This window comes from Xenopus laevis, chromosome 1S (genome assembly GCF_017654675.1).
Source record: "Xenopus laevis strain J_2021 chromosome 1S, Xenopus_laevis_v10.1, whole genome shotgun sequence".
NCBI classification, from domain to species: domain Eukaryota; kingdom Metazoa; phylum Chordata; class Amphibia; order Anura; family Pipidae; genus Xenopus; species Xenopus laevis.
In genome coordinates, this window is record NC_054372.1 from 37,778,652 (window position 1) to 37,794,347 (window position 15,696).

The following is a 15,696-nucleotide window of genomic DNA, read 5'->3' on the forward strand; positions in this document are numbered from 1 at the left end:
TGGAGGGGGTATGTTAAAAAGTGGAGTATTTAAATGTAACAATTGTGTTATGTGCAACACTTTGATACTGGGTGACAAATTCTACCATCCCCATACTGGAAAAACATACTGCATTAAACATAGACTTACATGCCGCTCACAGTATGTAGTGTACTTGATCAAATGCCCCTGTGGGCTACTATACTGTGGCAAGACCACCCGTGAATTAAGGGAACGAATAAGTATGCACCGTTCCACGATACGGGCGGCATTGGATATAAATTATGATAAAAGAAAAGTCAAACAAGATATATCAAAACAACCCATTGCACAACATTGGTTCAATGCGAGGCACCCTATTTCTGCATTTAAATGTATGCCCATTGACTGTGTAAAAACCCCACGGAGAGGTGGGGACATGGACCAAATGTTACGCCGCAAAGAAGCGTTTTGGACGTATGAATTGGGATGTGTGGCCCCGAAAGGTCTCAATACTTCACTTCAACTGAACTGTTTTCTAACGAACAGATAAGAACCCCCCAGTACTGCAACTATTCATTGAAGATATATGCGGTTCACCCGACAGTAGTGCCATAGTCCCATGTAATATACATTTGGCATTAGAGAAACATAATAATATTTGGGAATGCAGTATATGTCAATAGTTTTTGACTTGATGCGCAAAATATATGTTTAAGTAAATAAGTCAGTTGGACTAGGATTATGGGTAATTTGTTACTCCATGAGGAAGCTAAATTGGTTTTAAAATGATTAGCACTTTTTTAAATAGTAGCACTTTATGCACTATGTTGTTGCAACACTTTTTATAGTATATTTAATATATTTATCATCATATATTTTAACACAAGTTGGTCATTTTAGAAGATTTTATTGCTATACAGCCATACAAAGGGTTAAAATAATTTATGCACATGATGTCACGAGCACCTCCTTGCCTTGTGGGTGGAGGCTATTTAAACAAGATTTTTGTATGTATTATTCACCTTGATAAAGGTCCCGATGGGGACCGAAACGTCGGTTTTGCATACTATGTAACAATACAATATTTTCATCACTGGAAGACCCTTGGTGCTGGTTTTTGTTCATTTATATATATATATATATATATATATATATATATATATAGTGAATAAAGTACCCCCATTGTAAAATATAAGGATATTATAAGTTACCGAGGAGTTTCATGACCATATAAAAACACGAGGCCGAAGGCCGAGTGTTTTTATACAGGTCATGGAACTACAAGGTAACTTCTAATATCCTCATATTTTGCAACTGGGGTACTTTATTTATTATAATACACAAATTTCAGTGAGTCATGTGACAGAAATGACATCAGAACTCCTCGTTTATAACTGATGACATCAGAACTCACCGTTTATAAGGATATAATTTACAAGATATTCATAGCTTTGTGTATTATATATATATATATATATATATATATATATATATATATATATATATATATATATATATATATATATATATATATATAGCCCACACACACATATATACTTTCAGGTGTACAACCCCACTGTAAATACGGAGTTTAATCCTTATAAACAGCAGATTCTGACATCAGAATCAGCCATATATATCTTAAAAGAATAGGCATCAAACCCTTCTATGGGCTCTCATGTTTGCAATTATATGGGGGCAACGTCAGACTAACAGCCATAGCAACACTGAGAAATGAAAAATTAAGACCCAAAATCCTGTAATACAGCTTGTCTATCTATCTGTCTGTCAGTCTGTCAGTCTGTCTGTCTAACTAATCTATATATTTATTTATCTATCACACATTTCCAAATCTTCATAGTACTGACTTAATACAGCTATCAATGTCCAAAAGACTGAGAAAAGTGCTTCAACAACATGGATATCAATTCATATTATTTAACATATATTCTTAACAGATATGCTAACTTTAAAATCTCTATGAATGCATGAATATTGCAACATAATGTGTATTATTAGTATTGTTTAATACCACCTTATAAATATCACCTTTATGGGCACATGGACTAATTACTCTTCAGATGGCGTAGTATTAAAATCAACACTATGAAATACATACAGTATCCCTTTAAAGGTAGTTTTCACAGCATATTTCGTTTTGCTATGCAGTAGTTATTTTTTTGCAGGAATGAAAACACCCTGTATCAGGTAGATACATAGACAACTGAGAACAAATTAGGGTCCCCACCTTTTCTGGGAAAAAAATAATACTCATCTCTGTTGTGTTTCTTTCTTATTAATTCAATTGGCAAACGTGTGAATCATTTTTCTATGGATTACAGAAAGGGAAGTGTAGAGAAGAATAAGATGCTGACCTGGTTGTGGCTTTCATCTCTACAGAACCCCAGATGGTGACTTGTAATTACCAATGGGATTCCATGCTGTCTATGTTGTTTGCTGCTAGCATAACATTTTCCTTATGTGAATAATTTGCTGCTGATATCTGGATGTCTCTGCACAATACAGTGTTATTCATCTTAAGCAACTGTTACTATAAATGATTACCATTTTAATTTATCCAATAAAGTCTTGATGTGTATCTGTTCTATTTGTTTGAAATCTCACTAATAGAATGTTATTATCCAGCGAGCTAAGAATAATGCCTGTCTCTGAAAGAACAGACACATAAATGAGGGCTTGTTTAGCATGACAGGCTTAAGATGTCTAAAGACCAGCAGAATATCGGACGAACGATCGGTCAGTGCCCTTTGCTGACCTGCCACTAACCATTCAGATAAAATTAAGCAGCAAAGAGAACAAAGCAGCCGATGTCCTGCTAATCACAGCAATCGTGCAAAAGTATGCCCGACAAATTCTACTGGGAAGCTCACAGCGATATCGTCAGATCGGCAATATATGCAGAGATATAATCGTCAAATCTTTAAACCTGGCCGATTGTCCAAACGATCGATCTCCAAGGGACGAAAATTATTAGGACTCTCCACACACGGTCCGAAAAACATACGAAATGAGGATTCGTACAACTGGATCTTTGCATCTATGGCCAGCTTTAGAGCAAAGAACTGTGACAAGCCAGTTGTTTACCATCATGCACCTCTCATTCCTATAGAATGTTTCCTGACACGTAGAAAACCCCTCTGACCCAGCATTACCCCATTATTGCACCATAAGTAACATTTTCCGTGATCTATAGTAGAAGGGTGTATCTCTGGGATCCAAGGTAGCCCCACACAAGTAGGGGTAATGAGATACGTAGGACTAACTGATACCTGGCTCATTTACTACTTAAAGGAGAACTAAACTCTAGAAATGAATATGGGTAAGAATGCTATATTTTACATATTCAGCTTCTCATCAGCAGCAATGATCCAGGAGTGGACTTCAAACTTGTCACAGGGGGTCGCCATCCTGGAAAGTGTCTGTGACACTCACATGTTCAGTGGACTCTGAGCAGCTGTTGAGAAGCTAAGCTTAGAGGTCGTCACTAATTATCAAGCAGAAAATGAAGTTTGTCTGTAATGTAAGCTGATGCTACAGGGCTGATTATTAAATTCTGATGCTAATTGCACTGGTTTCTGTGCTGCCATGTAGTAATTATCTGTATTAATTACTAATCAGCCTTATATTGTGACATTTATGTGTACTGTATATTGTGAGTGGGTCCCTAAGCTCAGTAAGTGACAGTAGCACAGAGCATGTGCAGTGAATCAGCAGAAAGAAGATGGGGAGCTACTGGGGCATCTTTGGAGACACAGATCTTCCATACTAAAGGACTGTGCTTGCCTTGGGCTGGTACAGAAGCCCAAAACATAATGTACAACATTTCTAGCCTACTGAAGTACTGTCCTCCTGTGCATGGTTGCAAAAGGTAGAGGGATACCTGAACAACTGGAACCCCCGAGTGCTCTAAGATTTGTTTTCCTGTAACAGCAGAGTAGGAAATACTACATACCTGGTTTGCTGCATTATAAGTTAACGATCATGTGGCTGTCTCTTCAAATGCAAGTTTACCACTTAGGTTGATGCCAGTTCACTTGTTGGCTAAAAGCCACATACAGGTATGGCACTGTTATCCAGAATGCTTGGGACCTGTGGCTTTACAGATAACAGATCTTTCTGTAATTTGGATCTTCATACCTTAAGTCTACTAAAAATCATTTATACATTAATTAAACCCAATAGGCTGTTTTTTTCTAATAAGGATTAATTGTATCTTAGTTTGAATCAAGCACAAGGTATTATTTTATATTTACAGAGAAAAAGGAAATCATTTTTTAAAAATTGGATTATTTGGATAAAATGGAGTCTATTGGCAAATTTACTAAAGGGCAAAGTGACTAATGCTGGCGAAAATCGTGACGTCATTTCGGTACTTCAACGATTTACTAACGGGCACAGGCATCACTTCGCTAGCGAAGGAGATAGATGCTAGCGTTGCTTCGCACTCTAACGCCAGGCGAATTTTCGCTCCGGCGAATGGCCGTAATGCCACAAATCCACTAAGTTTACTGACTGCTACCTCATTCACCAGACTTGCCTTCACCAGCTCAGACCAGGTGAAGTGCAATGGAGTGTATAGGACTTCCTCAATTTTTAGTTAAAACATTTTTTTTTAAGTCCCAAAAAACGCTGGCGTCTTTTCCTTTTCTCAGAGTGATATCCTGCGATGGTCCGTAAAATTTTTTTTGTTGGGTAACCGGGTTCCCCCCTCTATTTTCTAAAATATGGAACATAAACTATACACTGGGCTCATGTGTAGGGCATTATAACAACACTATTTTATTTATTAAGGTTCCCTGGACTTGTGTAACGTAATGTATTTGCTGCAACATATACGTCCATGTAACCTTATCATTTCCCACCGTATGCAAATTAGGCAACGCTAGAGCATCTTTGATTTGATTGCTGAAGTAACGCTAGCGAAAATTCGCCAGCGTTCGGCACCCTGGACGCAACTTCGCATTTTAGTAAACTGGCGTTTTCTGAGCGAATTTTCGCCTGGCGACCCCTAAGGGAGACGGTCTTTCCGTAATTCAGAGCATTCTGGATAACGGATTTACAGCTAATGGATCCCATACATGTATTTCTTAAAATACTTGACAATCAAGACAATCCAATTGGCCCAGTGACATTCTCAATGGGGCTACTGCTTATTCAATGTGTTATGCCTTCAAATCTCCATATAGAATGGCCTTAGTACTCATGCTGAAATAGTTTTATGGCATTATTCTGCAGGTCAAGGGAGCCATCACTGCTTTGAAAGGCTTAATTGAACACCATTTAACTGGCCATGGCCTGAGCATTTGCTAGCCCCCCTCACTTCTGTTGGGAAGGAATGTTGCACGTCAGGAAGGCTATGGAAGATAAAAAGTATGCTTCAAGCCAGCCAGCCTGATTATGAGATCTTAAGCAAGAGAAACTGCAATATGAGCAAGCAACTCCTGTAGAGAGACGAGGAGCATAATATATGCTCATCTCTTAATATTTCTGGAATTTTTTGAGACTTTTAGCACCCCACCCATACTGGAGAAATACATTTTATTTAAGCTACAAAAAGCTTTATTTTAGCATGCATTCAGAAGCAGGGAATTGCATGACTCCAAGTGATGTGTAGCAAGTGGTTTAGACTTGCCAAGTTCTTGATGGGACTAGTAAGCTTAAATACTCTATGACCATATGGTAAATAGATGCTTCAACTAATAAGAAAAACATATTGCTATGAAATCCCTGTGCATCCATGTCTAGGGGCTACAGTTGGGTTACACATGGGTAACTTTTATTTGACTGCCCTGAACCAGATTTAAACACAGATCTGGGTCAAGATGCAGTAGCACCACTTCCATCATGACAGTGCACCTTACCACGTATCCATGTCATCACAGGCAGTTAAGTCTTGTATTATTCAAAAATGGAAATCTGAAATTCTTTAACACTGTACTCAATACTTTGCAGTGCAAAGAAGGAAAAAAGGCAATCCGGCAACATGACAGCTACACCCAACAACGGCAGCCAAGCCCTCAAACTGTTGCTTTAAATCTAATGCATGAATAATCTTGGCGTTTAACATTGGAACCTAATTTAAAACCCTGTACTCCTTGATTGTGTGGACATAGGGACTGTGCAAAAAGTTTCGTTTTGCAGAAGGTTTTCCCTATACAGATGTTAATGGTGGCCCCCACGCCCTAGTTGTTTTAACTGAATGCCTAACTAAAGGAGTTGTATGAGTCATCAGTTGACAAATTTAACTCAACTGCAAAAGCGGTCATTCTCACAAACAATGGCATGCAACCAAAAAACCCAGAACATTGTCTTGGTTTGAGTTTATTAAAGACCCAGTGTTTTATTCTTCAGGGTACAAGTGTTAACCTGTTATTTAGTATACCCTCATCCTAGTACCTGCTGCACTATATTATGAAGCAGACCTGTACTGGAATCATTTTGCAGCTTCTTGGTTCACCCCAAACATTTATCTCATTCCCCTATTCTTTACTGGTGTCACACAAGTCTCTGTCCAAGACCCCCTGCTCTTTTTACACTATACTACTTCTCAAGAAAAAAACAATTCATTTATCTGATGATGATACCCAAAGCTACTTACCTACTCTGGCCCTTTCTCCTCTATTTTTCCCCAAGCCATGGCTTTCTGTTATCTCCTCCTGGATGTCCAAGCATCAGGACCATCATTACTGGGTACAGTGGGGGAGTCCAATCAAAAGCCCCATAGTAGAAGTGGGGCTCTGGGAGACATTGAGGACTGCTTCATGGGCTGTGAAGTTGGTGAGGCTTAAGTGCCATGGTTTAGCAATAATGGGTGTGGTTTGGGAGGATTGGGGTCATGGCCAGGCTTTATTTGTAATTGGTTAGTTGGCAGGGCCCAGAGGGCCAGTGGACTAACAACCTTCAAATGTTTCAAGAAGACTATGAATGTCTATTTAGAGAAGCATTTTGAATACAAAACTGATTTCAACATATTTACAGTATGGGGGTTATTTACCAAAGGTCAAATTTATGCGAATTTTTTTAATAAATACGAATATACTGACAACTCGAATGGGAGGTTATTTATAAGAAAAACTCGGACATCTAATATTCAATCGAATAGTCCCGACCCAAAAATGTGAATTTAATTTGAATCGAGTTTTCTTCCGAAAAAAATTTGAATGTTAGAAAGGCAATTAACATATTCAAATGGTTTAAGGGACCTCAGCCATTGACTTGTAAATGTTTATTAAGGTTCGATGGTGAATTAAAATGTTAAATTCAAATTTAAAAGCACCAACTCAAATGTAAATTTGAATGTGAAATTTATTACACCTCAACCCTGGAAACAGTTATAATTTGAATATTGCTGTTTAAGCCTATGGGGGACCATTTGAAAAATCAAAGTTTTTTTGGGGAAAAACTTTGAATCTAATTTGATCCGAATGGTTTGAATTCGGCCGAATATGGAACTATTCGACCAAAAAAAAAAAAACAAACTTTGACTTAATTTCAGTTGGTCTTTTTGACCCTTTATAAATATGCCCCTATGTGAAATTCGTTCTCGTTCTGACAGCTCTCCAAATTCCACTGCTCTCTATTTGTTTGTGATTTATTACATACATATTTAATGAAAGGGAAATATATATACATATATTGAGAATTCATACTTTGATAAATATTCTCCTACATACTGTATCCCTCACAAGTTGTGGAACTTTGTAGGTTTAAGTCCCTTTGGTCAGGGCACCGTTCATAACAAGGTTAAATATATAATAATATTTTATCAGCCATTTATCAATAGCAAATAAGTGTCCAACTCTTAATACATAGTGATATACAGTAGTAAATTAGGTTGAAAAAAGACACATGTCCATCAGACAGAAAGGATGATTGGGCCTTTGAAAAGATAATTAATTCCACTGGTGATGAAGAAAGAAATCCTGTCTGCAACAACAAAACAAACCCTGTGGGTACAGTCATTTCATGTAATACCCAGCGGAGGTTATTTCTGTATCCTGTTGTGCCATTTCTATCAGTTTGTGAATATGCTTATTAAAAGCTAAATAAGACTAATCAACAGTTTGTTGTCCTTGATTCGTTCTGCTGTTCTTTATGAAATCTACTTTCTCTGTCATCATAGGGGGACACAGGGACGATGGGGTTAAGCTCCACCCTCCAGGAGGCAGGACACTTACTAATAAATTTGTGGGCGTGCCTAACCGGCTTAACCCCCACACTCCAGCTTATCCAATCAGTTTTTTAAGTGTCCTGTTACCAGGAGGATGGACGTCCAGCGATGTTAGTCAAGGATGACTACTCTCTTTCTGTGGTCTTACTCTGGGCAGCGCATGTTTGTCCTTAGTACAGTCCCAGTATTTCTCCGCCCACCGGGGTCATTTCTAGCCGCTATAGGCTATAACGACCACCCAGACGTATCCCTGCTAAGTTTGGCGATGGCAGATGGTCTGGCCTGGATGGGCACGAGGTGAGTACCTGCCTTGGGCATAACAACTCACCTCACAGGTCTGGCTTGGCAGCCTCCCCCCTAGCACGGTAGCCCTCCCCCCGTTCCCCCCCTTATCCTTACTGTTTTGGTAAGAGGTGCAGGGCGTGCTCCTGTACTGGCCGGTTCTTTCCCTCCATGCTGTGTCTGGGCGCTCGCTGCGCCTTCTGTCTAAGTGAGGAGACGGCTGAGGGGGGAGAGGGCCGGATCGCGCTGCGCTGGAACGCATGTGGCGTATGCGTTCCGGCGGCCATCTTGCGCACGTTGTGCGCATGCGCGTATGCGTTCAAGCGGCCATTTTGCGCATAGTGCTTCTGCTGCGCACCGGATGGTCCATTTCTCCGCTCCTGCAAGTGCTAGCGAATTGTGAACGGTTGCTGACTGCCCCACACACTCCTACTTACCCAATCTCCATGGCAGAAGGTAGGTCAGAGGGGTTATTCACCAGGGCAGGGGGGAAGGCTGCCAAAACAGCGCAGATTAAATTTTTTGCCTGTGCCAATTGCAATGTTAAGCTGCCTCGAGGGCAGGGGGAGCCGCTCTGTAAGTCCTGTTTAGTGGGGCAGAGTACAGCGCTCATTTCAGAGGATGTTTCAAGCCCTCCAGCGGCTCAGCCAGAGAATCCTTCAAGGGAGAGTATTTCTCAAGGTCAGGGGCTCAGCTCAGATGCTGATATGCCAGCACCATTGTGGGCCATTCATTTAACACAGTCCCTTGCTTCCTTGCAGGGTCTTCCCTCTATTGCTGACAATTTAGGAAGAATGTTAGCCAGACTTGATCAAAAGACTAGCTCTAAGCGAAAGCGGTCTGAAGAAACTAAAGTGCCTACTACGTCTATTCATTGTTTGTCTGACGAATCTGCAGCTGAGCAGGCATCCTCACAATCTGAGGGAGAATTACTTCCTTCTGAAGTTTCGTCTGGGGAGGAGGAAGAAACTGTGGAGGACCACAGAGATCATGATAGTCAGCATGATGTGGAGGGTATTATTAAGGGTGTTATGGATGTGTTGAATATATCACAAACGCCCAAATCCCAGGATGATTTGGGGTTATTCAAGAGGAAGCAAAAATCCGAAGTTTGTTTTCCTTCTCATGAGCATCTTCTTCACATAATACAAGAAGAGTGGAGTGTTCCAGAAAGAAAGTTTCAGACGACTAGGAAATTTTCTAAGTCTTATCCATTTTCGAAAGATCTGGTAGAAAAGTGGACTAATCCCCCAGCAGTTGATGCACCTGTATCAAGATTGGCCAAGTCCACTACATTGCCAGTCACAGATGCGGCATCCTTCAAAGACCCATCTGACCGAAGATTGGAAGGTTTTCTTAGGTCAATTTATTCTTCGTCTGGGTCAGCTCTTCGCCCATGCCTGGCTTCGGCTTGGGTGGCCAGAGCAATACAAGCGTGGTCCGAATCGCTTGTCAAGGACATCCAGAATGCAGTTTCCAGATCCGATCTGTTATCATCAGCCAATGCGATAGCAGAGGCATCGGCTTATTTGTGCGACTCCGCGCTAGACACAGTTCAAGTCACGGCACGTACCTCCGCTCTTTCTGTTGCAGCACGTAGAACATTGTGGCTGAAAAATTGGTCAGCAGATCTGAGTTCTAAGAAGTCCTTGACATCTCTTCCATTCAAGGGACAGCGCCTGTTTGGTGAAGAGCTCGAAAAAATTATTTCGCAGGCGACGGGAGGAAAAAGCACTTTTCTTCCACAGGCCAAAAGTAAAACAACTACTACCACCAGACGGGGAAGGTTTTTTCGTGGCTCAAGTAGACGATACACACGAAGAAACAATTCACCACAGCGGTCACACTTTCGAGCCAAAACAAACGACAAAGGTCGCATGCATTGGAAGACCAATCGACCGGTTATCAAGCCCGCAGCAGATAAGTCTTCGTCAGCCTGACGGGGTACCCCTTCCGGAGTCGGGGGAGCGTATTGGGGGCAAGTTACTCCAATTCCGGGAGGTGTGGATCAACCATGCGTCAGACATGTGGGTGAACGAAATTATTTCCGAAGGTTACCACATAGATTTCTCAACCATTCCTGGCAAAAGATTCATCATGTCCAGGGTTCCTGCAGATCCAGACAAAGCTGCTGCCTTTCTAAATTGCATCACAAATTTAGAACAAACTGGAGTGATTGTTCCAGTGCCACATTCAGAGAGATTTTCCGGATTCTATTCCAACATTTTCATTGTGCCAAAGAAAAACGGCTCCTTCAGGCCGGTACTAGATCTCAAACAGCTGAACAGGTTCGTCAGATCAGTACGATTCAAAATGGAGACTCTGAGATCAGTGATAAGAGGGATGGAGAAAAATCAACTGCTGATGTCTATCGATATCAGAGATGCGTACCTCCATGTACCAATCTGGCCGCCGCATCACTCCTTCCTTCGATTCGCATTCAGGAGCCAACACTACCAGTTTGTGGCTCTGCCATTCGGACTCTCTTCAGCCCCCAGAGTGTTCACAAAACTAATGGCAGTATCGGCGGCGGCATTACGTCTGCAAGGGATTTCAGTCACTCCTTATCTGGACGATCTGCTTCTGAAAGCCAGATCAGAGGAAAAGGCAGAGGAAGATCGGAGCAAGGCAATCAGTCTTCTGCAGAATTTTGGCTGGACCATAAATTGGTCGAAGTCCAATTTGCGACCCAGTCATCACATGACATTCCTGGGTCTCGAGTTCAATACCATTACACAAATGGTGCATCTTCCGTTGGACAAGCAAATGAAGGTCATGAAGCAAGTCCGTCTACTCCTCCGAGATCAGAGTCCAACTGTTCATCTAGGAATGAGAGTACTGGGACTCATGGTTGCTACCATAGAAGCCGTTCCATTTGCACAGATTCACTTACGACCATTGCAAGCGAACATTCTAACGTCATGGAGAGGGGGAGCTCTCACTCGCAAGCTCAATCTATCTCAGTCGACAAGAGTAGCCATCCAGTGGTGGCTGCGACCGACCAATCTCTCCAAGGGTCAATCCTGGGCGACGCAAGATTGGAAGATAATTTCCACAGATGCCAGTCTGAGGGGTTGGGGAGCAACCTGGGACAACTTCTCTGCCCAAGGTCAATGGTCTCCAAGGGAGTCCAAACTTCCAATCAACATCTTAGAGCTAAGGGCAATAAGACTAGCTCTGGCCGAATGGACAGAGTTATTACAAGCAAGTCCGGTTCGATTACAGAGCGACAATGCTACCGCAGTGGCGTACATAAATCGCCAGGGAGGTACTCGCAGCAAAGCGGCGCTGTTGGAAGCTCAACAAATTCTCAGTTGGGCAGAAACCAACGAAGTACAGCTGTCCGCGATCCATATCCCAGGAGTTCTAAACACCAAAGCAGATTACCTCAGCAGAATTCGTCTAGATCCGGGAGAATGGGAACTTCACCCAGAAGTGTTTGCAAAACTAGTACTCCATTGGGGACAACCACAGGTCGATCTAATGGCGTCAAGAAACAACACAAAGGTGCCTCGATTCTTTGCTCGTTACCGAGAGAGACTGGCAGCAGGGGTCGATGCCATGACACAGAAGTGGCAGTTCAATCTAGCGTACATATTCCCTCCGCTACCCATGCTTCCACGAGTCCTCAAGAAGATCAGACAGTCAGACATCACGGTAATTGTGGTGGCTCCTTACTGGCCTCGGAGGACTTGGTTTTACGACCTTCAGGAAATGTCAATAGCACAACCGATACGTCTCGAGAACAGGCCGGACCTTCTGTTCCAAGGGCCCGTGGCACATCACAACCCAGGGTTGTTCGCTTTGACGGGATGGCTGTTGAGGCAGACATCTGGCGAAAACAAGGGTTAACAGAAGAAGTTATTGCCACATTATTGAGAGCTCGTAAGTCTTCATCTTCAAAATCATACTACAGAGTCTGGCAATCCTATCTGAGTTGGTGCGAGGAGTTCAATCTATCCTTTCACAAGCTTAGCATTCCGAGAGTTCTGTCTTTCCTGCAGCGCGGGCTCAGGCGAGGTCTAAAACTCAGCTCTCTGAAAGTACAAGTATCAGCTCTGTCAATCCTATTTCAGTCCAAACTAGCCTTGAATGATACAGTACGCACTTTTCTACAAGGAGTGGCACATATAGTTCCTCCATATCAGCCTCCAGTTCCAGCATGGGATTTGAATGTTGTTCTTGAAGCCCTTCTGGATCCACCATTCGAACCGATGGGATCTATTTCAGATATTTGGCTTACCTGGAAGGTAGTGTTCTTAATGGCAATTACATCCACTAGAAGAGTGTCAGAACTGAGTGCACTATCGGCAGATCCATCTTTTCTAGTGTTCCACAAGGATAAGGCAGTCCTACGCACAGTTCCGTCTTTCCTTCCTAAGGTGGTCTCGTCATTTCACATCAACCAAGACATTGTTTGTTCCCTCTCTCTGTCCGGAACCAAAGAATGATAAGGAACGTCGACTACACAACTTAGATGTAGTTAGAGCCTTACGATGGTATATTGAAAAATCAAGGTCTTTTCGACGGTCTCAAACCCTCTTCGTATTACCATCAGGGCCCAGGAAGGGTCATCCTGCATCTAAAGCTACCATTTCTAGATGGATCAAGGAGACCATCAGACAGGCATACATGGCCAAAGGGAAGATTCCACCGGAGGGAATTCGAGCTCATTCTACAAGAGCAATCGGAGCTTCCTGGGCTTGGCGTAATTCAGCCTCATTGGACCAGATTTGCAGGGCGGCTACCTGGTCCTCTGTACATACTTTTTCAAAATTCTATAAAGTTGATATTTTTTCTTCAGCTGAAGCATCTTTTGGGCGCAAGGTGCTACATTCTGTGCTGAAGTAATGGTTAATTCATTTTCCCGCCCTGCTGTTTTGGGGGCTGCTTTGTTAAGTCCCCATCGTCCCTGTGTCCCCCTATGATGACAGAGAAAACAGGATTTTTTATACTTACCGTTAAATCTGTTTCTCTGTGATCAATAGGGGGACACAGGGCGGCCCGCCCTAAAACTTTTGTTTATTGACCGTTTGGTCATGTCGGGATAATTCCCTGATTTACCTTCTACGTGGGTTATTATTATTTTGATTATTACGTAATCTTGTTACAGCCTTTTTTGTGACAAACTGATTGGATAAGCTGGAGTGTGGGGGTTAAGCCGGTTAGGCACGCCCACAAATTTATTAGTAAGTGTCCTGCCTCCTGGAGGGTGGAGCTTAACCCCATCGTCCCTGTGTCCCCCTATTGATCACAGAGAAACAGATTTAACGGTAAGTATAAAAAATCCTGTTATCTAAACCTTTTATACATTAACAGAAACAAAACAATACACATAAGCAACGTCTGTTCATTTTTAATTAAAGCCATCACATTCATTTACATTTAGGCAAGACCAGAGACTCCATTGTGTAATATTTACATGCCAACATATAATTACAAGTTGAGAATTAATAGAACAATCAGTAAGTGCAACTTCTAGAGGACAGAATACATCACGTGGGCCAGTGTTACAATGCTATAACAGTGATCTACTGTAAATAACAGGGACGCTTATAAGGTTGGCTTAGCCCTGGGATCTCATTAAAATTAAACACCTAAGCATTTCACAGAGGCTTAGCATACAGTAGTGACCCCATAGGCTTTTCATCCCTGCAGGGAAAAGCAGGTTTAAAGGGAAGCTACAGCTATATGGTGCTCCAGCCAGACTGAGACTGTCTCAACGTCTCAAATTCTACATGAAAAATATCATTCCCCTGTGCATTTTACAGAACCTGCAATATCAAAGAATGATAGTGCACCATGTAAATGAATAATGATTAAAACAATCCAGCATGGGCTAGTAAAAGAATAATGGCTTTCTCTTAGTAAGTAGTTTTGACTGTAGGATTGTAGAATGTAAGCAGAAAATTAGGGAAATAGTTCCATAAGGGATATGACTTTTAAATGTGACTGCTAGTGCCACTGAAAAAAGCCAATATCGGCCATAATAAGCCTGTTATAGAAAACTGGGCCAAGAAATGACATACAATGAAATAGTTATCAAATAAGGCTGATGATACAGTGGCAAATCCTACAGAGAATATGACTGATTAATAGAAACCGACATCAAAATGATCAGAACTGCAGAATGTGCTGATGAATCATGTACGTAGCCACTGGTGAAACTAGGGGACCTCAGGCTCTAATGGGGTGGCAGGAACTACTGTGAGGATGGGCCTGGATGAAATGGCACCTGCTGCTCCTAGCAACATAGTCACATTGGAATCAAGGGCCATATAGGGACCAGTGTGAGCTTGAGATGGAATGGGCCTTGATTTTGTACAACAGGAGGATAAAAAATGGAGCATTTCTAATTTAACACCCTGATTAATAATAGATAGACGTGGGTTAAAGCAATAGCTTGGTTGCAATTCCAGACATTTTGAAGTGTGCAAAAAGATCACTTCCTATTTATTTGAATACAGGTTATTTGGACTTGGGGTGCAATTCATGTCTGGAAATGTGAGGCAACTTCATTAGCTCCTACGTGGCAGTACCTACTCACTCTTTAAGTTTGTGGCGAACAGGTATCTGGCTAGCAGGACATAAGTTAGTAACAGAACTACAAAAATATTTGCTTCTCCAGAAACATTTCTTTTAACACACTAAAATGCACAAACTTTAATGATGCATCGGGAGCACCTAATTTATTTCAATGAAAAACAAAGTGCATGACTGTATATGCCAGATGCACCAGTTCATATAATATAAAATGTATATTTCATGGAATGGGTGGCACTCCGCTTCTGAACATCACCCAGTTGCACAATTAAAGTTTAGTATAATATCAAGAAGAACCAGCAACACAGGGTTATTTATATTAGTGAAAAAAGTGTATGTGGTAAGGCATGCATAGCCAACGTAATGTTTTCGGTCCCTGCTGGGAGCTTTTTGTCCACTAATATAAATAACCCTCTGTTGCTGGTTCTTCTTGAAATTAATATAAAATAAATATATATACACATACACACATTTACATACACAAAAAAAAAACACTGCAGGACATTTCATTGTGCCTATAGCTTCCCTTTAAAAATAAATCTAATTGACTATACCTTATTGTGTGGTTCACTTCACTATATATATAATAAATAAATAAAACCCCTACTAATTTATCCAACAAAGTAGTAATGGTCAAGATATGCAGTAGCCGGGTGACACCAAATCTGGTGCAAAGTGATTGTCCTATATGTATTAAGGAAATATAATTAGTGAAATGA